At 35.8% G+C, this 26,643-nt stretch overlaps 1 protein-coding gene across 1 annotated transcript in view; it reads right to left on the bottom strand.

The window, feature by feature from the left end:
- LOC122453888 (sodium channel protein type 2 subunit alpha) overlaps positions 1-26,436 on the bottom strand; it is a 137,953-nt gene extending 111,517 nt beyond the window's left edge. Inside the window, exon 1 of the mRNA XM_043488197.1 lies at positions 26,205-26,436. The gene's annotated coding sequence lies outside the window, so the exon portion shown is untranslated. The remainder of the gene's footprint in view (positions 1-26,204) is intronic.
- Positions 26,437-26,643: the final 207 nt, after the last annotated feature.

The raw sequence follows: 26,643 nt of genomic DNA, 5'->3' as shown, positions 1-26,643 counted from the left end.
CTGGTTCCAAATAGGAAAAGGAGTACATCAAGGCTGTATATTGTCACCCTGTTTATTTAAATTATATGCAGAGTACATCTGAGGAACGCTGGGCTGGATGAAGCACAAGCTGGAATCAAGATTGCTGGGAGAAATATCAATAACCTCAGATATGCATATGACACCACACTTACGGCAGAAAGTGAAGAAGAACTAAAGAGCTTCTTGATGAAAGTGAAAAAGGACAGTGAAAAAATTGGCTTAAAGCTCAACATTCAGAAAACTAATATCATGGCATCCAGCCCCATCCCTTCAGGGCAAATAGAAAGGGAAACAGTGGAAATGGTGGCTGACTTTATTTTTCTGTGCTCCAAAATCACTGCAGATGGTGATTGCAGCCATGAAATTAAAAGACACTTACTCATTGGAAGTAAAGTTATGACCAACCTAGACAGCATATTAAAAAGCAGAGACATTACTTTGCTAACAAAGGTCTGTCTAGTTAAGGCTATGGTTTTTCCAGTAGTCATGTATGGATGTGAGAGTTGGACTATAAAGAAAACTGAGCACCGAAGAATCGATGCTTTTGAACTGTGGTGTTGGAGAAGACTCTTGAGAGTCCCTTGGACTGCAAGGAGATCCAACCAGTCCATCCTAAAGCAGATCAGTCCTGGGTGTTCATTGGAAGGACTGATGCTGAAGCTGAAACTCCAATACTTTGGCCACCTGATGCGAAGAGCTGACCTATCTGAAAAGACCCTGATGCTGGGAAAGATTGAGGGCAGGAGGAGAAGGAGACGACAGAGGATGAGATGGTTGGATGGCATATCCAATTCAATGGACATGAGTTTGGGTAGACTCCGGGAGTTGGTGATGGACAGGAAGGCTTGGAGTGCTGCAGTTCATGGGGTCACAACGTGTTGGACACAACTGAGTGACTGAACTGAACTGAACCAAACTGATTAAAGGGGAATTTGACAGTAACACAGTAATAGTGGGGGACTTTAATACACTGCTCACACCAATGGACAGATCATTCAGACAGAAAATTAATAAGGAGACCCAAGCTTTAAATGATACATTGGACCAGTTGGACCTAATTGATACCTACAGGGAATTTCATCCAAAAACATAGATTTCACTTTTTTCTCAAGTGCACATGAAATATTCTCCGAGATAGATCACATTTTGGGCCATAAATCAAGCTTTGGTAACTTTTTAAAAAATTGAAATCATTTAAAGCATCTTTTCTGACCACAATGCTATAAGATTAGATATATACTATAGGGAGAAAAAAGAAACAGCTATAGAAAACACAAATACATGGAGGCTAAACAATACACTTCTGAATAACCAATAGATTACTGAAGAAGTCAAAAAATGCCTAGAAATAAGTGACAATGAAAACACAACAACTCAAAACCTAGCTTGCAGTAAAAGCAGTGCTAAGAGGGAAGTTTATAGCTATGCAAGCCTACCTCAAAAAACAAGAGAGACATAAAATAAACAACCTAACCTTATACCTAAAGCAACTAGAAGATGAAGAATAAAAACATCCCAGAGTTATAGAAGGAAAGAAATCATTAACATCATAGCATAAATAAATGAAAAAGAAATGACAGAAACTATAGGAAAGACAATAAAACTAAAAGTTGGTTTGTTGAGAAGATAAACAATATTCTAAACTGTTAGCCAGAATCATCAAGAAAAAAGGGAGAAGACTCAAATCAATAAAATGAGAAATGAAAAGGGAGAAGTTACAATAGAGAACACAGAAATACAAAGGATCATAAGAGGCTACTATGAGCAATTATATATCAAAAAAATGAACAACTTGGAAGAAAAGGACAAACTCTTAGAAAAGTAAAGCCTTCCAAAACTGAACCAGGAAGAAATAGAAAACATGAACAGATCAATCAGAAGCACAGAAGTTGAGAATTTTAATCAAAACTTCTTCTTGCAAACAAAAGCCAGGGCCTGAAGGCATCACAGGTGAATTCTACCAAAATTTCAGAGAGCTTATACCTATCCTACTCAAGCTTTTCCAGAAAACTGCAGCAGAAGGAAAACTCCCAAACTCATTCTATGAAACCACCACTCTAATACCAAAGCCAGACAAAGATGCCACAAAAAAGAAAATTACAGGTCAGTTTCACTGATGAATATAGATACAAGAATCCTCAACAAAATTCTAGCAAACAGAATCCAACAGCACATTAAAAAGATCATATATGCCTCAACATAATAGAGGCCATATATGACAAAGCCACAGCAAATATTATTCTAAATGGTGAAAACCTGAAAGCATTTCTTCTAAAATCAGGAACAAGACAAGGGTGCCCAGTCTTACCACTATTATTCACCAGTTTTGGAAGTCTTAGCCACAGCAATCAGAGTTGAAAGAGAAAGAAAAGAAATTAAAATGAGAAAAGAAGAAGTGAAACTCTCAGTGTTTGTAGATGACTCGATTCTTTACATAGAAAACTCAAAAGATGCCACCAGAAAATTACTAGTACTTATCAATGAATACAGTAAATTTGCATGATACAAAATTAATACACAGAAATCCCTTGCATTCCTATACACTAACAATGAAAAATCAGAAAGAGAAACTAAGGAAACAATCCCATTCACCATTGCAACAAAAAGAATAAAATACTTAGAAATAAATTTACCTAAAGAGACAAAAGACCTGTATGCAGAAAACTATAAGATATTGATGAAAAACATTAAACACAATACAAACAGATGGAGAGATATTCTATGTTCTTGGATTGGAAAAATCAATATTATGAAAATGACTACATTACCCAAAACAATCTATAGCTTCAATGAAATCCCTATCAAACTACCAATGGTATTTTTCACAGAACTAGAATAAATAATTTCATATTTGTATGGAAACACAAAAGACCTTGGATAGCCAAAGCCATCTTGAGAAAAAAGAATGGAGCTTGAGGAATTAACCCTCCTGACTTCAGACTATAATACAAAGCTATAGCCATCAAGACAGTGTAGATTGGCACAAAAACAGAAATATAGACAAATAGAACAAGATAGAAAGCCTGGAGATAAATGCATGCACCTATAGGCACCTTATCTTTGACAAAGGGGGCAAAAATACACAATGGAGAAAAGAGAGTCTCTTAAACAGGTGGTGCTGGTAAAATTGGGCAGCTACGAATGAAATTAGAACAATTCCTAACTCTGTACACAAAAATAAACTCAAAATGGATTAAAGATGTACTTGTAAGACCAGAAACTATAAAAATTTTAGAGGAAAACACAGGTAGAACACTCTTTGATACCAATCACAGCAAGATCCTCTATGATCCACCTTCTAGATTAATGGAAATAAACCTAATGGGACCTAATTAAGCTTAAAAACTTTTGCACAACAAGGGAAACTAAGCAAAGTAAAAAGATAGCCTTCAGAATGGGAGAAAATAATAACAATGAAACAACTGACAAAGGATTAATCTCCAAAATATACAAGCAGCTCATGCAGTTCAATACCTGAAAAACAAACAACCCAATCAAAAAGTGGGCAGAAGAACTAAACAGACATTTCTCCAAAGATGACATAAAGATGGGTAATAAACACATGGAAAGATGTTTAACATCACTCATTATTAGAGAGATGCAAATCAAAACAACAATGAGGTAGCATTTCACACTGGTCAGAATGCCACAAAAAGTCTACAGACAATAAACGCTGGAGAGGGTGTAGAGAAAAGGGAACCATTTCTTGCACTGTTGGTGGGAAAGAAAACTGACACAGCCACTATGGATAACAGTATGGAGATTCCTTAACAAGCTAGGAATAAAGTTATCATATAACCCAGTAACCCCACTACTGGGCATATACCCTCAGGAATCCATAATAGAAAAATACATACATGTACCCCAATGTTCATAGCAGCACTATTTACAATAGTTAGGACATGGAGGCAACCTAGATGCCCATCGACAGATGAATGGATGAAGAAACTGTGGTAAATATACACAATGGAACGTTATTCAGCTATAAAAGGAATGCATTTGAATCAGTTCTAATGAGGTAGATGAACCTAGAGACTATTACACAGAGTAAAGTAAGTCAGAAAGAAAAAGACAAACATTGTACATTAACCCATATATATGGAATCTAGAAAGAATAGTACTGATGATCCTATTTGCAGGGTAGCAAAGGAGACACAAAATAAAGAACAGACTTATGGGCACACTGCGGGAGGAAGAGAGTGGGATGATTTGAGAGAGTAGTATTAAAACATATACATTACCATACGTAAAAAAGCTAGCTGGTGGGAATTTGGTGTATGATGCAGGGAACACAAACTTGGTGCTCTTTGACAACGAGAGGGTTGGGATGGGCAGGGAGGCGGCAGGGCGGTTTAGGAGGAGTGGGATGTATGTATACCTTTGGCTGACTCACAGTGATGTATGGCAGAAACCATCACAATATTGTAATTATTCTCCAATTAAAAATAAAATTTAAAAAAAAATGCCAAAAGTCAGTGTAATTCGCTAAAGCCATTAAGAAGGAAAATTAAATATTAAGGAAAAAGGTGTCTATTATAAAATATCTTAAATATTGTAAAATATTAATACATATTTAAGATTACAGTTTTAGTACAGTAGTGAGAGTGGATAAGCAACAATTAGGTTATAAAGATGCATTTACCAGGTGGCTCAGTGGTAAAGAATCTGCATGCCAATGCAGGAGATGCAAGTTTGATAACTGCCTCCGGAAGATTCCCTGGAGGAGGAAAGGCTCCCCACTCTGGCATTCTTGCTTGGAAAATTCCAGACAAAGGAGCCTGGAGAGCTACAATCCATGGCGTTGCAAAGAACTGGACACAACTGAGATACCGAGCATGCATGCACAGGTTATAAAGAAATAAAGAAATTTGGTACACAAAACTTGTTTAAGAAACTCACTTTCAAGGGAAGAAAAACCGAACCAAAGAGCCCATTTTTCAGTGTAAGAAAGAGCTATACTTGCTCAAAGGCTGAACAAAAGGAGTTAATGAAGAATAGGAAATTAAAGACATTGAGAGAGTACTTGCTTACGGGGAATTTCTCTTGGAATATGAGGTAGAACAGGGTCAAGAGTAAAGAAGAGTCATTAAGCTTTGAAATCAAGAAAAATAACATTAAGTATGGGACAAAATCAGAGTAAATGGATAGGAATGCAATTAAATTAAGGTTAACAATGGGGAAGATCAAATTCATCTGATCACCTTAATCTTTTGAGTAAAGTCCTATGCAGATACTGATCTTAAAAAAAAAGAAGAAAAGATTTGGATTGGAAAATTCATGAAAGAATAATTTTGTTGTTCAGTTGCTCAGTTGTGTCCGACTCTTTGTGACCCCATGGACTGCAGCACACCAGGCTTCCCTGTCTTCACCATTTCCTGGAGCTTGCTCAAATCCATTTCCATTGAGTTGGTGATGCCATCCAACCAACTCATCCTCTGTTGTCCCCTTTTTCTCCTGCCTTCAGTCTTTCCCAGCATCAGGGTCTTTTCTAATGAGATGGCTCTTCACATCACGTGGCCAAAGTATTGGAGTTTCAGCTTCAACATCAGTCCTTCCAATGAATATTCAGGACTGATTTCCTTTAGGATTGATTGGTTGGATCTCCTTGCAGTCCAAGGGACTCTCAAGAGTCTTCTCCAACACCACAGTTCAAAAGCATCAATTCTTCAGTGCTCAGCTTTCTTTATAGTCCCACTCTCACATCCATACATGACTACTGGAAAAACCATATCTTTGTTTTGCTTTTTTTGTTTTGTTTTGTTTTTCATTTATTTTTATTAGTTGGAGGCTAATTACTTCACAACATTTCAGTGGGTTTTGTCATACATTGACACGAATCAGCCATGGAGTTACATGTATTCCCCATCCCGACCCCCCCCTCCCACCTCCCTCTCCACCCGATTTCTCTGGGTCTTCCCAGTGTACCAGGTCCAAGCACTTGTCTCATGCATCCCACCTGGGCTGGTGATCTGTTTCACTATAGATAATATACATGCTGTTCTTTCAAAACATCCCACCCTCGCCTTCTCCCACAGAGTTCAAAAGTCTGTTCTGTACATCTGTGTCTCTTTTTCTGTTTTGCATATAGGGTTATCATTACCATCTTTCTAAATTCCATATATATGTGTTAGTATGCTGTAATATTCTTTATCTTTCTGGCTTACTTCACTCTGTATAATGGGCTCCAGTTTCATCCATCTCATTAGAACTGATTCAAATGAATTCTTTTTAATGGCTGAGTAATATTCCATGGTGTATATGTACCACAGCTTCCTTATCCATTTGTCTGCTGATGGGCATCTAGGTTGCTTCCATGTCCTGGCTATTATAAACAGTGCTGCAATGAACATTGGGGTGCACGTGTCTCTTTCAGATCTGAAAACCATATCATTGACTAGATGGACCTTTGTCAGCAAAATAATGTCTCTGCTTTTTAATATGCTGTCTAGGTTCTTCGTGAACTCCTTATTGCAAAATTCAGACTTAAATTGAAGAAAGTAGGAAAACCACTAGGCCATTCAGGTAAGATCCTAATCAAATCCCTGACAATTACACAGGGGAAGTGACAAATAGATTCAAGGGATTAGATCTGATAGACAGAGTGTTTGAATGACTATGGACATAGGAAAGAATAATAGGTCATATAATCAATTAATTATCACTGATAAGCAGATTTTCAGTTGTTTGCAAAAGAAATAAGATATACAATTTTTTTCACTTGCAATATTTTTCATTAATTATCAGTTACAAAATAGAGGCCATTCCTTTTGAGAGATAACTATAGTACTTTTCATTGTACAGATTAAACAATACTCAAAGAAATAGTAATAGTAAATTACTACTTACTACAAATCAACACTTGAGTGAGACAGAAAGATTGCCCCCTTTGTCTTCTTCAAACAATTAAAACATTCAACATCATATGTAGTGATGTAGAATGATAAAGTGATAAATGATCAAGCATGTGAGGAAGGTATGCAAGGAGGTTCTGGAACACAGAAATATTCTCTATTAAGGATAATTTGCAGCAAAAAAAAAAAAAAAAAGATCCGTATGAGCATGCTCAAATCACTCTCACCTCATAAATGTACCCCTACTTGAGTTATTCAGGATATTTTACTCTTGGAAATGATACAAAATCAATAGGACAGAAAAAGTTAGTAGGACAAAGTCAAGGATAAGTCTTTTACAGCCTACCTACTGCATAAATTATGTCTTCCTACTATTTCAGACCTGGAGTGAGGGGAACTTCTTGTTTTCTAAAGAAGGAAATAGTGTTGTCAACTTCTAGCTCTAATTTTTTAAATATATCATCATCAATGGTTCTAATAATGTGAACTAGAAAAATTATTCAGCTTTGTAGAGATGTAGTCCATTTCTTTTCATTTTAATGGTAATAAAATTGAAGCTTATATTAATCGAATTTAAGAGTATAGATAGTATCAGATCTGTGATCAGAGTTCTGTTTTTCTAACTCCCAGTCCAATCCTGTTTTCACTAGTAATGATTTGTTATCTCTAAAAAAACTGTGAGATTTAAAAAAAAAAAAAAAAGAAACAAAAGTTATTTGAGCTGAAAATAGAAATGGGACTTTATTATCTATTAAGTAAACAAAATTACCTATTTATTTGAGTCAGTCAATACTTCTGTTAAATCTCTTTCCTTTGTTCATGGATAATCTTAGGATTTGAAGGCATTTACTTTTGGGTGAAACAGTCTCTCAGTCACAGACATCTAATTCCTCTCCTTTCAATGCACCACCCTCTCAACTGCCAGATGCAAGTGAAAAGAGCACTGCACATTCTGAAATGAGTTGGGGAGGGAGAATGTGTATCATTGCTGGAAACTGGGAAGACAGATCTGCACATGCTGTGAGTGTCTTTCTAGATATAGATCATCAGCAGCAGACTGAAAGAAAACCAAATATATGCAGAACTGCGGGCAGAAGGAAGATCAGTTTTTACTCAGAAATAAATGAAAGATGTGCATACAGAATAGCATAATCCCTGCTGGAGCCTGTGACAAATGGAAGAAGAGTATGTTTTGCAGCAATCAGAACACTACAGATTTCACCAATATTTCTAGAATGTTCACTAGATGGCAAAGTCCGTGTGCAGCTTACAATAGGAGCAGACAGCCATGTCAAGTAGAGAACAGGAATACTGCTCTCCATGAAGACAACTGAATTCAGGAAATGCCTTACTTCCCAAGATTTGATCCTGGCTGCCAAACCTACCAGTCCCTACGGTGATTAGCTCTTATTTTCCTTGGGCCCTGGACCTTTCAAATGGCAAAGTTATACTAACTGGGAATTTAAAGCTTTCTTTTCTGCCTAAAAGATCTCTAGACCATTACAGGAAATCAACTATACTTGACAGAATCATCACAAATCCATTATTTACAGCATAGAATTTTTTCTGTAAGGGTGAAGGAACAGAGAAAAATGACCAGACATATGATTGTTCAAAACAAGGTGTATGTTTGTAATAATCAACTCAGATGCCTCCTTATGAAACCAAATTACTGCAAAACAAGACATGCTAATGTTGAAATATACTCTAATTAAGAGGACATCTTAAATACGAAAGAAAAGCTGACAGCAAGAGAGTCCAACTGAGGATACTGAACACGTCACTTCCATCACGTCCAACTCTTTGCGACCCTGTAAACTGTAGCCCACCAAGCTCCTCTGTCCATGCGATTCTCCAGGCAAGAATACTGGAGTGGGCTGCCTGCCCTCCTTTGGAGGATCTTCCCAGCCCAGGGAGCAAACTCATGTCTCCTGCTCCTCCTGCACTGTAGGTGGGTTATTTACCCACTAGCCACCTGGGAAGCCCAAAGGATAGTTCCAAAAATGGCTAAATTCATAAGTACAATACAAACAATAAACAGTAGATTTGAAAATGCTGCAAGTTACATACACTAAATAAAATAGAAGACAAACTCAAGACAATCTGGAAAAGACAATCTCTTTCTGGAGATTAAAGAGGGGAGAGAAATGAGATAGAAATGATTATTAAAAATATAAAAAATGTATGAGGCAAAAGCCAAGAAGATACTATAATTAAAACTAGCAATTCAGAAGGAAAACTAAAGCAAACATGGTAGTTTCTAATCTCCAGAAAGAATGAAATCTTTTTATCAAAAAAACTCTGTACATCAAAAGGGACCAGCAAAGTGAAGTGAAAGTCACTCACTTGTGTCTGACTCTTTGTGACCCCATGGACTATACAGTCCCTGGAATTCTCCAGGCCAGAATACTGGACTGGGTAGCCTTTCCCTTCTCCAGGGGATCTTCCCAACCTAGGGACCGAACCCAGGTCTCTCACACTGCAGACAGACTCTTTACCAGCTGAGCCACAAGGGAAGCTCAGGGATACTGGAGTGAGTAGCCTATCCCTTCTCCAGCAGATCTTCCCAACCCAGGAATCGAACAGGAGTCTCCTGCATTGCAGGAGGATTCTTTACCAACTGAGCTATCAGGGAAGCCCCCATCAATGAAAACAAACTGAAACTCAGACGTATTCTGTTAGGCTAGAGAGGGGAAAAGATGAAGATATAACTCTTTTAAGTATGTAGTATGAAAAAATGATTCATTCCCAAGAAAAATAGTTGTTCATCACATGAAACTGTTATTCCCCTATGAAGGCATTGGAGAAACAGTCTCACACATCAAGAGGTAAGAAAATATATCAGCAATGTATCCTTCACAAAAAGATGATTTTAAGATATACATTAGCTCTACAGAAGATGATGAGGAAAAAATGGCGAAATTGTATATAAAAGAACTCTCAGGACGTAGAGTTAAATCATAGAGCAATATGTAAATCACTGTTGTCAAGATGGTTATAAAACAATAGACTTATTAAGAACATTTATATAAATTTATATAAAATACCAGATTACCTTTCAAAACACTAGGGAATAGTTGGAAAGTGAAGGAAAAATTAACATTTTTATCTTATAAGGAAATTGCTAATAGATAGTTTCACTTATGATGGTGACAATTTCTTTAAAATTGTGGAATAAAATGAAGCTACAAATGTATTCCAAAAACTAGAAAAATAGTGCGAGAAAAAAAGAAAGTAAAAAATGATAGTTGATACAGTCCAGGAAAAATCATGAAAAACACTAAAAATAAAAGTAGAAAAGACAAGACAAGTTATCAGAAAAAAGAGAAAGGCCAAATATACTTAAAATTTATGATAATAAATTGTGATTTGGTTTATTCACATTAAATAACAAAAAATACCAAATTAGATCACAAAGTAAAAGCTGAACAGATGCTGTTTATTTAAAAGAAGCATACAAAAAAATTGCCAAAATTAAAAATAAAAAACGGGTAAAAATATATCAGACAAATACAAACAAAAATGTAGGTTTTTATGTTATTTGAGACAAAATATATTTCAAGGCAAAAATAATAAATGGATAAATAAGGTAATTTTATATTTATAAAGGTAAATCTTCCAATAAAGTTATACTGGTCATCAATTTGTAAAGTGAATAGTAGTACATTGTTATGCAAAACTTAGAAATTCAACATAAATCAACACAACTGTTGAAGACATAAATTCATTTCTCTCAGTTTTTGAGAGATCAAGTATAAGAGTAAGATAGAACATTGAAGATTTGAATAAAGTAATTGTTACTGTTGTTTTAATAACTAGGTACCAAACTTTCTACTGTACAGAGAAAATTTCTTTTATAATTTCTAAAACTGATTAATTGCACAGCAACAAAACAACAAGCAACAAACAAGCAACTAAACAAATAAAATATCCTAACTTAATAAACTCTAGAAGGTAGGATTTTCAGACCTAGCCCACATTCCTTGACTACAACACATTATAAAACTTATTTTGAAATTTATAAATCTTTAACATTCTCTATGAAATGTATAACATGCATGAAAATGAAATTGTCAAAATCGTATAAGAAGTAGGAAACTTGACCAGACAAATTATAAGACAACTAATTGAAAAAATATGTAAAACTAAGTTATAATAACAGTGAAGGTGTTACTTTTCAGAAGTTATTGATATCTTCTAGAAAATAAATATTGACATTATACAGAAGCACTTTATTTCCACATTTTTTAATTGACTCAAAGCAGAGATAAACAGTAAATTATCCAAAAGAGTTAAGAAACAAATACAAACTTCATAGTAAAACCTTACCAGAAATGGAATCTACAACCAACACTAGTGAAAATAGATACAAAAATCTTAAATAAAATCTATTAGTTACTTAACAGCACACGGAAAAGGAAGATCCAAAATAGCCATGAAAAAATAATACAGTTATAGAAAATATATTCATGAAATATATTATGTCAATGAATCAATAAAGAATATGAACTATATCCAGATGCTAAAATGGCATTTAATGTCTCATATTTACTCATAAATTATCATAGTCTTTTTGTTAGAGAAATAAAAGAAACCTTCTTACTTGTTAATGTCTGTTTCAAATCAAAATTACATCAATACAATTATATCACTATTTTTCTTAAGACTTAACCAAGGTCAGGAATTTTAAAAACCATAGCTTATGGAAAAATGATGAATGACATGGAACCAGAGATTAAATTTATTGGCTGAACCTTATCCAAGTGATCAAGGTTTCCATCAGCAGGGACAAATCATGCAGACAGCAGGCACCCCTCAGGGTGTGAGGAAAAAACACCCACCTCTGGGGTACTCTTCTCCCACATGCATAATCTGAGTGTGAACATGAGAAAACATCAGACAAAACCCAAACTGAGGAATATTCTAGGAAATATCTGACCACTACTCAGCAGTTTTGAAGTCAAGAGAGACAAAGAAAGATTGTGAGGCTATCACAGATTGGAGGGGACCAAGGGGCAGGGAGACTAAATGCTATGCTTTGTTCTGGATCTGACCCAGAAGAGGGCAGTCTAACACATATAGTCAGCTAACAGCATAGTGCAGTGCTCATTTCTTTGTTTTAATAAATGTCCCAAGATTTTATAAGAGGTCTCCTTTAGGGGAAGCTGGGTCACAGATACGTGGGGTAACTCTCTACTATTTTTGCAGCTCTTTTTCAAACCTAAAATTAATCCAAAATAGACCTTCAAAAGCATTCAAAAACTGTATTGGTTGAGTAAAGTGTTGTCTTAAAAAATTCTGCAATTAAGGAATTGATTCATTCTACAAGATACACATCCCTCACTATTGTGATACCAGAATGGTATTGCAATCTACACTTTATTACTTCCTCCAGAAGTTTGGTCATTTTACTTTTTAGGCTGCATTTTTAAAGTTTGATAATAATGATTATAATATTTTAATAATAATAGAGGAAAAGACCATAGATATTTGTGTGTATGCATATGCGTTTGTGTGACTACCACTGATTAATTCTGTTATTGATTATAAACTTTATTCAGTCACGGAGTAAGAGAATTCCTTATGAATGATATCTTGAAATAGAGACTGTGTGTGTGAGAAAGACATAAAGAGAGAGACCCCTACAATTATATTTATTACTTTTCTCTGAAATTTTTAAATATGTTCTGCATCCATATTCTTCTACACATCACCAGGTAGTCTATTAAAACACAAAATTTAAAAGTCATTTAAGCCAATTACATTAAAGTAAACAATTAAAAACTTTTAATGACTCACTTAAAGTAGAACATGGTTATGCTGTGAAAGTAAGACATTTCAAATAGTACCTTCATCACCGCTTTAAATGACCACAGCTCAGCAAGTGTATTGATCACCTTCTATGGAAGACAGTATATGTAGGTACTGGATAGATGGGTAGGCTGATAAGACACATGTCTGTTCTTATGCAGTAACAGTTTTACATGATAGATGACCCAGGTGCCCATAAATCTGGCTAGTCCACATTATGACCAGTGTAGAGAGAGCTGCAGGATGCAATGGACGTATAGAGGAAAATGTGACACTGCGTGGGAAAACATCAGAGTCAGCATTATAAAGGAAGTGCCATTTGAGTTAGATCTAATTAGGACAAATTTCACATGTATTCTGAAGCATGGAATATTAGAAAAAAAATTTTTCATTGGAACCCTGGAATCTGTTGAGGACAGAAATATATTCAGTGGATATATCTTTCAGTATGATTAAGTAGAAAGTCATATATTTTCTATATGACTATATATTTTATAGACAGAATTTTCTACAAATAAAGTAATAAAGATATATATAGGCCTTTAAAAAAGACAAATATCTAAGCTGAAATGTAGAAGACATCCATGAAGACTCTGGGACAGCTAAACTGGGTAATTTCAATTAAACTATAGTGGTTTAATAACATGTCATCATAAGATGTCCCTTGTATTTCTCTTCCCACACAACAACAAAAATTTGGCATCTATCCACAAGCAAAACTACTTCTGTGAAAGCTGCTGCTGCTGCTAAGTCACTTCAGTCGTGTCCGACTCTGTGCGACCCCATAGACGGCAGCCCACCAGGCTCCCCCGTCCCTGGGATTCTCCAGGCAAGAACACTGGAGTGGGCTGCCATTTCCTTCTCCAATGCATGAAAGGGAAAAGGGAAAGTGAAGTGAGCACTATATGCCAAAGACCTGAAATAGCTAAAGCAACACTGAGAAAGAAGAATAAACCTGGAAGAATTGCATCACCTGATTTCAAACTATACTACAAAGGTATAATGGTCAAGACAGAAAGACACCGGCATAAAAATACACACATAGACCACTGTAACAGAACTGAGAGCCCATAAATAAACCCTCACAAATAAGGTCAACTAATATTTGACAAAGAAGCCAAGAACACTTAGTGCGGAAAGGACAGCCTCTTCAATCAATGGTGCTGGGAAAATTGGAAAATCGCATGCAAAAGAATGATACTGAATCCCTATCTTACACCACATACACGAATTAACTTGAAATGAATTGAAGAGTTAAAACATAATATCTGAAATTGTAATTTACTAGAAAAAAATAGGAAATTTTTTTGACACTGGTCTGGCAACAACTTTTGTTGGGGAGAGGGATATGATGACACCGAAAGCATGAGCAACAAGAGCAAAAATTAATAAGAGGACGGCACCAAGCTAAAAGGCTTCTGCACAGCAAGAGAAACAATTGACAAAATGAAACAGCAACCTTCAGAATGGGAGAAAGCATTTGCAAACCATATACTGGATAAGAGGTCAATATCCAAAGTAATATAAAAGAACATATACAACTCAATAGCAAAAACTCAGCCTATTTTAAAATGTCAAAGGACATGAATAGGAATTTTTCCAGGGAAGATATTCAAATGGCCAACAGATACATGAAAAGGTGCTTGGCATCACTGATCATCACATCATGGAAAAGTAAGTCAAAAACACAATGGGATACCACTGACATCTAGTAGAATAGCTACCATCAAAAAGACATGAGACAACAAGTAGAGGTGAGGATGTGGAGAAAGGGGACCCTTGGGCACCATCCATGGGAATGTAAATTGGTACAACCACCATAGAAAACAGTACAGCAGTTCCTCAAATAACTAAAAATAAAACTACCACATAACCTAGCAATCCTGTTTTTGACATATATCCAAGGACATGAAACCAAATATTTTAGGGATATCTTCATTCCCTTGCTTATTGCAGTGTTGCTCACAATAGCCAGGACACAGAAATAACCTAAGTGTCTATCAATGAGTGAATGGATAAAGGAGATGTGGCATATATCATATTCTATATACAACTGAATATTATTCATCCATGAGGAAGAAAAATTCAGCCATTTGTGACAATATGAATGGCTTGGGGAATTCTGTTAAGTGAAGTCAGTCAGAGAAAGACAAATACTGTATGGTATCATTTATATGTGGAATCCAAAAAAGCCAAACTCTTAAAAAAGGAGAATGATGGGTTATCAAGGCCTGGGGGTACACAGTGAGGAAAATGGAGAGATACTGGCCATAGAATATAAACTTCCACTTGGAAGATGAACAAGTTCTGGGAATCTAATGTACAGTGTTGTAATTATTGTTTAAATTATTATTAACATAATGTATTACATAGTCAAAAATTTAAGAGAGTAGATCTTAAAACTTCTCACCACACAAAAAAAGGAACAATAATTATGTGATATTATGGAGGTGTTAGTTAACACTACATTAGTAATATATTGCCAACATATGTGTATCAGATCAACATGTTGTATACCTTAAAGTTACACAATGTTATATGTCAATTATATCACAATAAAATAGGAAAAAATCCTGGTGGTTGATGTATATTAAATAGTAAATAATTTTATAACAGTTACAGAGTTAAAAGGACAAAATATAAAGTCAATTTTCCTAACTTATTAAGATAACAAAAAAATTAATTATTATTCACAACACTAAAGATTTGCTTCCAACTGAAAACAAAAACAGAACATTCCCAACACACTTGACACTGCAACTATTACTTCTAGTCATCTCTAAACAAGGGAATAGATTTAATTTTCTATGATACAGTCTCTGAAGATAACACAGTGAGGATACAGAAATAGTTGAGAAAGAATAGAGTCCTGGGCCAAACAGCTGTAAAAATGAAAACTTTATCACATCTGTAAAAATGAAACTTACACTTTCCTCCTGAGAGTTGTTGCAAGAATTAAAAGAATCTACATGGAGAAAGTTCAGGACACGTAGTATACACTAGATCAATATTGAATTTTCATTATTTTCAGTCTATGATTAATCTAGTATGTTTTGAAAATTTCTTATGTGCCAGGCAGTGGACTAGGTGCTTGAGAGTACCACTAAGCATGCTTAAAGGAATACAATTTAAGTTGGCTCATTCACTTACTCAACAAATATAATTTTAGTTACTTCTATATGTCAGAACCCATTCTGAGCACTTGTGATAAATTAGTGAACCAAAAAGATAATCTTTGTCCATTTGGAGTTTACATTATTGACAGAGCAGATAGAAATTACACAGTGTGCTAGAAGTTGTAAGTTTTAAGAAGGGAAAGGAATGAAAAAAAGGAAATGAAAGGAAAAAAGAGTAAAGCAAAAAGTAAAAAGAAAGTATGGAGGAATCAAAAGAATGGAGTAGGGGAAGGGAGCTGAGATTTTTAATTGCATAGTCAGAATAGACATCATTTAGAAATGCCATTTGAACACAGACTTGAAGCAGGTGAAGGAATTAGTCATGCAAATATCTGAGGCAGAAGCCTTCCAGGAAGATGAACCTCCCTGAAGACGTGAGTGTTCCTGGAACATTCAAGAAATAGTAAAAGTGAATAAGGGAAAGAGAAATTGGAGATGATGTCAGAGAAATAATGTGACAGAGACCAGATTCAACTGAATCTTATAGGAAACTGTAACATAGTTTTTACTCTGAGAGCAATAGGCATTATCTAGAGGATTTTGAGCAGAGACATGGCACAATCTTACTCCCATCTGCTGAGAGTAGGCGAAGAAGTAGATGAATAAAGTCCAGTTTTAAGAAACTAAGGCATAAATCCAGGAGAGATATGGTAATGGCTTGGACCAGGGAAGTAGCAGTCAAGATACCAGGATGTAGTCAGCTTCTGGATATATTCTGAAGATGAAACCAACAGGAATTCCATAGGGAATGGATATAGGATATGAGAGAAGGAGAATACTCAAACATGATTCTAAAGCTTTTAGCCTGAGGATAAGTAAGACTAGAGTTATCCCCTAAGAAGTAAAACGGGGAAGGCAGGGGGTGAACCAGGTTGGTCAGGGAGAGGAAAATTCAGAAATGTAGTTTAGGGCATGTTAACTTTGAGTTCTCTTTGAGATATCAAAGTCAACATGTCAAAGAAGCAGTGGGACACATAAGTCTTTTGGAAATTATGATTATTTATATGGCATTTAAAGCCATGGGACTCAACGAATCACAAGAAGGTGATGAAGATAGAGGGAAAAAAGAGAATCAGGGACTGGATCAGGGACACTCATAAGTAATGAACTTTGGAAAGGCAGAGTAAAGAGAAAAGTGATGTGGAGGAGTTAATAGAAGAAGAACCAAGATCATGGCCTGTCCTGGAATCCAAGAGAAGGAAATATATCAAGGGAAATGCAATGATGCACTATGTCCAATACTGCAATGTGCTCAGCTAAGACAAAGACAGAATGGACCATTGGACAATGTGGTGGTTCCTGTATTCCTATCAAGAATTGGTAAAATGGTGAGAGTGAAAACTTGACTAAAAGAGAATGGGTAGAGAAAAATGGACATAGAATATAACAAACACCCTTGATAAGTAATTTTGAAAAGATGAGGATTGAAATGGAGAAGTAGTTGGTGAAGGAAGAAAAAAAGTTAATAAAGGAGCAATAATAAAATGTTTGCATGATCATACAGTAAGAAGCTAAAATCACTGGTGTAGGAGAGAGAGAAAAAAATTGCTGAAGTGAAGCCTTGTGTAGGTAAGGAGGAATAGGGTCTAATGCACGGATGCAAGGATTATTTTAGGTAGAAGCAGAGGTAGCTGATTTAAGGCAACAGGTGGGAAGCCAGAATATGTGGGTACAGAACTTGGTGGGGAAATGCATTTAGTGAGGAAAGTCTTAAAGGAAAAAATATCTCCTGATTGTTTCAATTTTCTCAGGAAATAACATTGTTGACTATTAGTGAACATGAAGTAGGAAGTATTGGTGGTTTGAGAAGAAAAGAAAGGGTATGAAATCCAAGTCCAGGAAACTGGGATATGAGTAGTCTAGGGAACAGTGGTATGATCTCTGGGCAGCATCAAGGGCCCACTTGAGTTTTGTGCTTATGACCAGCTACATGAGTGCACACATGCAGTAAGGGGAGAGTTGGCTATAATTAGGAGGAGATTTCACCAGAAAATTAAAAAAAGAGGGAGGGAGAGTTTGTTAAGTGTGCATGTAAGGAGTGATTATTATGAGTGACCATAGAATTTATTTAATAAAAGGAACGAGGACATTAAGAACAGTGAAAGTGTGATAAGATCAATGAATTGGGGTTTAGTTGGGTTAAAATACTGTTCAAGCTGGGGTTCTATCCAAGGAAACATGTCTTGATCAATATTGGGATTTTCTCTTCTATTTAATTCTACCCCATCATCTCAATTATCTCTTTCTCAAATATCTGTTTCTTGTTGCTGAAACTTTTAACTCTGCTTATCTTGCTTTTTTTACATCAAGAATGCAATTGATACATCCTAGGTAAATCCTTATATCCATCTACAAAATTTTAACTCCTATTTCAGCTGAATCTATTCTATTAAACCCATTTACTGAGGTTTAAAATGCTAGTTCTTATAATTTTCATTTATAAATTTCTATTTGGTTTCTTTCAAAATACACCTATTTTACTCAGTAGCATTTTTATTCCTTAACACTTTATAATTTTAAATATGCTCATTTATATTTTATTATAGATTATTTTATTATCCCAAATTCCTGAGGTGCTAGTTCTAAATATTTTTTGTTATGTCTGGTGAATATCCTTTATGGTGGTTTATTTCTCATGTAGTTTATAATTTTTTATTATGAGTTTATCTTAAGATTCTTTTTCTTATATATTTAAAATTTGAGAAAATGATTTTACAAACATTTGCAATAATTTAGATTTACAGTAATTTAGCAATTTTACAATTCCTTCTGCCAAGCACTTGAGATGTCATTGACCTGATACTGATCTCTGTGTTAACTTATAGAATGAGGAATTCCTTCCCACAGAATGGTATATATTCAGAAGGTAAAGTGACTTGATTTACTAGTCACATGCAGTCCTAGAGTTAATTCTTTCTAAAAGACTCTTTCCTCCCCCAAAAGACAGGACAGAAACAAGTTTCTCTGAATTCCTGTATCAGCAGATTACATTCTTTAATTCTCATTTCAGTAAGGGTACAACTCCTTAAGGCTCTATGCTATACACAGGGATTCTGAATTTCAATTCTCCATATTACAAAGGTCAAGACTGCAGCCTCATGCATGCATGGGAATTTGGATCATTTTTTAAATGACCTCTTATCATAAACTCTATTTTTTCATGATATTCTAACCAATCCACTATCCTTCCTTCAAGCCTGATAGGAAGTGTTGTTCCCTTATCACTCTCCCATAAATATCATCCAACACAAGTTGTAGCACAGTATAATTATGCAATCACATAATTGCATACTTATTTGCTAATACTACCAAGACATGCTCATGTTGGAAGCATATTAAAATCCCAACTGATCCTAGATAACAATATAAGACTTAGTCATTCAAAACTATAAATATAATTCAAACTATTCAAAGCACTTCTTGAGGGCGATTGAGTCCTAGGACCATTTTATTCCAGTACAAAATTACTTTTTAGCAAGTAGACACAAAAAGACAACAAAAAATATGTTTACTTATCCTCAAAAGTCTTTAACATACTTTAATAGATAAAATGTATTTAATTTACCTTTGATTCTTAAACCATTTTTCCAAAAATTCCTACAAATAACAAAGGTCTTTGTATGATAGAAATGTTTTCTTTCTAAATTATTAATGTAGTTAGTATTTTCTTCCAAATAAAAGCCTTGATTTAAAATTTTAATGTCATATCACTGGTAAAAATTTACATTTTTGATTTGCCAAGTCCATCTCCATCTCTGCTTTCACCCACCTCAAATTTCTCTAATCCAAATACAGTAAGGTGGAGATTACACTAATGTGTGACCATTATAGGGAGATAAGTGAACAGCTTTTATTTTGAGTTTTAATATAATTTCACTTCATGTTCTTGATGCAAGCCATCTTTTCCTACTTAGAAAAATAGTATTAGAAATAGTATAGAAATAGAAATATAAAAATAGAAAATAGAAGTAGAAAAATAGTATTAGAAATAATACTTCAGTAGGCATATAGCCAATGGTATTTATCATGAGCTGTATATACATTTTAAATGCTCTTAAAATCAATATAATATGAAATTACATTTTGATGATTAAAAGCTTATTTGCCTTCATTGGAATGATGACCTTTCTTCTTGTTTGAACCCTAAAGTAAGACTTTTCCCAACACAGCAAATAATTTTTCATAAATCTTACTTTGGCTATAATTAAACACTAGAGAAGATCATATTAAACTTGTATTCTAGACATAATAGACATGTGAAGTAGGTACGGGCAAAAATACCAATCAGTATTTTAAAAGACAAAATCTATATTAAAACCATTTGGAATATTTTCCAAATTGATTTCTGTTTGAAATAAACTTGTTTGCAACCATTATCAGTATTTAAAGTCCACTGAGCAAAATGCATTAATGATTAATAGAGCAAACGGTTATACAAGTAGGGAAAGCAGTGGTTTTTTAACCACTGGAAGCATCTGAAAGTGATCTGGAGTTAATATTAAAAGTACGTGTGACTTTTGTTAGAGAAGTTTGGGTTTTTTTTAACAGAAGTTTTAGAAGACCTTGATATGTATCTTCTAGCATGTTTGCTTAGAGCAGGAATCTGAAACATATTCTAAGCCTTGCCTTGTGCTTCCTATGACTTACTAGAAAATTACAACATGATAAAATAAGTATTTCTCAAAGGGAAATATTTAAGACCAGACAGAATATAATCCCTTGAAAGTACCCCGAGCTGAGAAGTGATGGCAGATGTGTAAGTGAGCAGAGCCCCGTGGGCCTTCCAAGACAGGCCTCTCCCACCCCATGTCCTTCACCCGCCTCCTGTCTGTGGAAAAACTTCAACCAAAGAATAAATTTAATCAGAGAAGTAAGAAAATACAGAAAGAAAGGAAAACAGTAAAAAAAAGACAAAGTAACAACACTTTAGCCATTAAACAAAGTCAAGGAAGGACCTTTAGATCCTTCTCAAGTGCTATAGACAATTTTCTGAGCCCTACCCTTTGAGATGTCTTGCAGATACTGAAAGCCTCACCAGATGGAAAACGTTGACTGTATATTGACCACAAGCATATAGAACCCAGGTGAGTTGGAACCAGAAAAACTAGCTGACCAAAGATTTATGCCTCAGGTCACAGCGAGACATGATGCCTACTTGGAACCATGTGATCAAGACAATCATCTCTGAAAATAGAAGATAACCCCCTCCCCAACAGGTAACCGTTTCTTTTTTTCCTTCATAATCTCTGAGCAAAACCTGGGAAGATGGGGAGTTGGTTTTTTTTGCAACAAGAGTTATTCAGGAAAAGATGGAGACAAATAAACATTAAGTTCTGAAAGGGATAAGGTTTAAGAGTCCACCTTCTCCACACGATTGACAGTTTCCTCAATAGTTATCTTTCCTTTTAGCCAACACTTGTGTCTCAGTGTTGGATTCTTGAAGCTGAGTTTGGTAACACTGGGTTTGCCACTGAACAGTTAGCATTTTTCTCAGAACATCTAGTGCCAAGCATTGCCCACGACAATGAGTGTTAGTGGAACTGAACTTGAATTACTGTTACAATTCAAATCATCAATTATCCCAAGTATGCCCTCAAAGTGCCCATGCTGCTGGTCAGGAAAGGATGGAGACAAATAAACATCAGGTTCTGAAATGGATGGATGAAGGTTAAGAGTTCTGCAGGTAGCAATAATAATCCAAAAATTTTTAATAACAAAAGAATAAAAGCAAAAAAATAAAATCTAAATTCTACCTTAATATTTTAATAACTGCAGATTTGAGGCTAGATAATGATACTCTCATTTATAAAGCTTAGAAGCCTATGTGGCAGCTATGAGACTATCTGTATTTGACCCCCATGAGGCAGGGGTGACATTTGCTTCATCGGGTTGCCCAAGGTCAGCCCTAAGGGAAGTCTTCTATGTCTGTGCTGTGCACGGTCGTGTCCGACTCTTTGTGACCCTATGGACTGTAGCCCACCAGGCTCCTGGTCCATGGGATTCTCCAGGCAAGAATCCTGGAGTGGGATGCCATTTTCTCCTCTGGGGGTCTCCCCGACCCAGGGATCACACCCGCATCCCCCAAGACTCCTACTTTGCAGGTGGATTCCCCTGAGCCACCTGGGAAGCCCCACCTGTGTCTGCGCGGCCACCTAAATGCCTGCTTCTGTTCCGTGGCCTGTCAGGCTCATGGTACAACCCAGTCAGGTCTTGAAAGAAGGGAGTAATATCCTACTCAGGCAATGCTAAACTGAACTCAGTTAATGTTACCTGAGAAGCAGCTATTTCAGAGGCTTCATTGTAAAGGATGGGACTCTCCTCACGCCTGTGCCTTCTCAAGGCTTCACATTCCTGTCCCATGCCTAGTGAGTGCAAGGGGATGCCTAGAAGAGATGGGCTCTAGGAAGGATGTAAGAGGATTCTGGAACTGTCAATAGAAAGGGAGAAAGGAAGCTTTATAAAGGAGGTTAGTTCACCCTAAGGGAGGGACATTTGTAATTAAACTGACTTTCTTTTTTCTTTACACACAGCCCTGTGAAAGTGCTAATAAAACTGAGGGAGGAAAAGGCAAGAGCTTGAATATTTAATTCACATGCTGGCAAACCAGTCCTTACTAATCAAACTAGATGTATGTATATATGTGTTGGTCTAATCTTATGCAAGTTTAAAATAGAACCTGTTTTCAAACAGGTCATTCTGAATAAGAAATAGACAACCAAAGTAGATACAATAAGTTTAATGTGAAACAGTGTTATTAGTTTCCAAATCAAGAATTAATATGATTAAAATATGCTCTGCTGGAAAGTGTTTTGATACTGAGGATGAATTATTTCTTCCAGAAAGACCATATGCCATAAATAGCGTTTTCTGAGGAACCAACTGATTTAAATAGAAGAGATATTTTATCTCACAGACAAGGATTTAATTTCCAAGAACAGGGCACCTAAACTGGTTATATTAGCTTTCTTTTATATCATTTACCCTTTCTTCTGGTCTCAAAGGAACAAAAAATCATTCTCAAACCTTTCCTCTCTTGTCTCTTGTAGGACTTAAATTTATTTTACTGTTTTTTCTTTCTTCACTTTCTACTGACTTTATATCCTTACTGTATGAAGGGGTTGAGTTTTCTCTAATCCTAACTTAAATCAAATTACCCTTAACAGTACCTTACCCTTCAAGATAAAAACATGTCATCTCTCTTTACCTTCACTGATAAATACCTTAAAATCTAAAATTATTCTTCAGCTTTCTCTTTTTCTACTTAGTCCTCAATTAAAGCTCATGTCTCTGTAGATCTACTAAACTTCTCTTAAAATCCATCCATGACCTAATAACAGGTCAGCTCCTACCCTGTTCTCTTATTTACCACTTTATGGGTTTGCTCTTGGTAGTCAATTTACGTGCTTTATCTCCCATGACACTGTTATTAAACTAACACTAATTTATCCCATTACTTTCCCACAATCAATTAATATCCTTTCTAAACCTGTGTTATTCCACCACTCCAGCCACTTTTATTTTGCCACTCCATTCCACTTTTATTCCCTACTGATGTTCATTTATGTGTGACCTAATTCTTGCCACAGCTTCATATACATCCATATATTCAGCTTTACCTTCTAAACTGATATTTGGATGTAAAATTTTCACCATCTTCCAGATCATCTCTGTGTGATAGTACAAATTAGTATGTAAATGTATAACATCAAAACCCAAAGTCATTACCCTTACTTTTGCTGCCACAGGGGAAATAAATACAATACCCTCACATTTCAATCAGGGTGGAGTATTTACCATTCTCTTTAATTTCCGTATATAATGTCTTCACTATGTCTTTGTAATATTTGCATGCCTAACCTTTGTGCTTGGAATAAACAACTTTATATTTTTATTTATTTATACCTAGATCACTTTTAAAGAAATAACTTAACTATCATATCCCCTTAAAATCATTTTCTCTGGGCTCTGAGTTCCTCATGGACAGAAATTGTGACTTTTGGCTTATTGTGAATCTCAGGTTGTAACACAGCGCCTAGCACTAGATAGGTGTTCATACACCTGTCCCATTCACTTTCCCACCTTTCTCCATTTTTCATTTTGAGGTTTATAATATTTTGAGTACTATCGACACAAGCACATTTCCATGCTACATTCCATGAGGTATAAACTCTATGCCTCTGTTGACATCTCAGCCCCTTCCATGGACTGTTCTTGGGAGGTGTAGGCTGCACTGTGCTTGGTCGCTCAGTTGTGTCCAAGTCTTTGCGATTCTATGGACTCTAACCTGCCAGGCTCCTCTGTCCATGGGGATTTTCCAGACAAGAATACTAGAGTGAGTTGCCATGCCCTCCTCAAGGGGATCTTCGCAACCCAAGGATTGAATCCAGGTCTCCCACGTTGCAGGTGGGTTTTTACTGTCTGAGCCTCCAGGGAAGGCCTGGTAGGTGTATGGTACTTCATAAATGTTGTATGTAGAAGTGACACGCTTTAATCCCTTTTTTTCCCCCTCAGAATATTGAAGTAGTAGGATGCATCCTGTGCCCAGGAGGTGATAAAAAGGGAGGCCAGGGCATGAGATGATGGTCTAGTAGAGGTCAACAGAGCACCCGTATAGTCTGTTTTATTAGCTAGGAGGAATGAAGTTGCAAGGTAGTAAGTGACTATTCATATCATTCATGGGCAGAGAGTAGAATAACACCTCATCAAAGGGTGTAAGGAGGATACTAAGAAACAGAGCATCTCCATAGTTCTTTTATTAGTTTTCTTGGATGCCTTGTCAAGACCCCTGAGAAAACTGAACACTATATATGATGCCATTGTAACATGAACACTAAAAGAAAATACTTTACAAAATTTACCCCTCTATACACACACACACACACACACACACACACACAGAGTCAACGTCAATACACCTGGTATATGCCATTTGGATATGTTCACCCTAGAGGTAAACTGTGTTGCTGCTATGAAAGACTGAATCCTGTCAGTCAGTATTCTAGTCTTGCCTCTGATTCTAATTATGTGGTCTGGGAAATTTTACTTAATCTCTCGGCCACAACTGTTTTTCTTTAAATAATGAGATAGGTAAAAGTTAAAAATCTGAGTTCCTAAAAAATTTTCATGTAACTAGAATTGTATGGAACTTAAATCTCTTTCTAGATTCCACATGTGAAAGGAATGAATTTTTTTCCTAGTGGTTCGAACCATTCTGTAAGATCATTCCCCATAGCTTTCACAACCTCTGACATAGCACAACCACCACTTTACAAAAAAAAAAAAAAAAAAGATGAGTAAGATAGAAACATCCTGAAGCACCTGCCACCTCCAGCACCAGCATGACACCCATACATACAAATACACCGCACTTTCAAAAGAGGAAGGAATCAGGTATTTAAAAATGATCTTACAGAAATAAATTTTAAATATATTAAAATTCCATTATAAATTCATATAAATGATGACTGGGACTTTTAAATTGTTTTCTTCTGGTTAATTTGAAAATAATAAGAGAATTTAGGGGAAAGCATGAGAAGCAGCAGAAAAGCAAGGCTGTGGCATGCAATTTCTAGCTCCTGAGTCATTCCACTCTTCAGCACAGATAATGTCACATGACGAAAAATAATTTTAAATGTGAGCATCTTATACAACATCAACTATTTTAAATGGCCACAGTCCTATCCTCACAAATCTACCACAATCTAAGAAAAATTCATTTTCTCAGTAATTAATTTGTTTTCAGTGTCCTCCTCCCATCCACACTGGAGGAGGGGCAGGGTCTGTACCATCATTCCAAGTCTACTAAACACATTACATAAATCTTCCACTCATGTGGGAGAAATGACTTACATATTTTTCCGAAATGGGAAAAAAAGCATAAATCACCTATATCATTATTACTGGCAAGAATTGTTCAGAAGGCCTTTGGGATCAGAATGTTGACATGCCTCGGAGGCTGCTATCAAAAGGCTCAGCCCTGGGCTTTGGAAAAGCCTACTGCCATGTTAGTCTGCTTCATTACATTTCTACAATTTGTTCACCACATTAAGGAGCAGCATTTCCCTCTTGAAAGGAAGATCCATCCTTCACTTTGAAAGCTTTACCATCAAAAGGTTCACAAACAGCCACAGAAATAGATCAGAAAGCCGAATAAATATTAAAATACAGCATGCTAAAGTCAGAGCTCATTTCAGGCTAGGAAGATTTAAAGATACAGAATAGCTAGAATTGCAGCTTTTGAATCTCCTAGACAAAATCCAAGCTCACAAAGCACACATTTTAAATGTTACCATTAATATAAATAACAATTCATTGGTAGGTCAAAGATAGAATCATGCTGGCTTACCTGAAATAAAGGGAATTGTAAGTCATAGCTCAGAATCCACATATGTGTTAAATAACTCCAATGCAGTTATTCAGAATTTTGGCTACAGTATAAACTAAAATCTCACACGTGTTTCATCCTCACTGAAGAAGAAAAAACAAAAAGGACGACTGCAGCATCCTCTCTGTTTCTGCCTTAGCTTTCTGTTCTGACATATACTCGATGGTACCCACTGTCTGTTAGAAAGCAGCATGCTAAATTGAAAAAAAATAAATAAATGTAAGGCAGCATCTTACATGTCAGCTCCATCTCCTGGCCAAAAGGGGAATCATTTTCATTAAAGATCCCTTGGCAACGTCGCATCTAGCAAGTTTGACGTGGTGTATAGCCCATAATTCCACTGTATTTGAAATTGACTACCTTAATTAATTGCAAAGCAAACATTTAAGAAGCATTAGAG

This window comes from Cervus canadensis, chromosome 15 (assembly GCF_019320065.1).
Source record: "Cervus canadensis isolate Bull #8, Minnesota chromosome 15, ASM1932006v1, whole genome shotgun sequence".
In the NCBI taxonomy this organism is placed as follows: Eukaryota; Metazoa; Chordata; class Mammalia; order Artiodactyla; family Cervidae; genus Cervus; species Cervus canadensis.
This window is presented reverse-complemented; position numbering and strand designations above follow the sequence as displayed.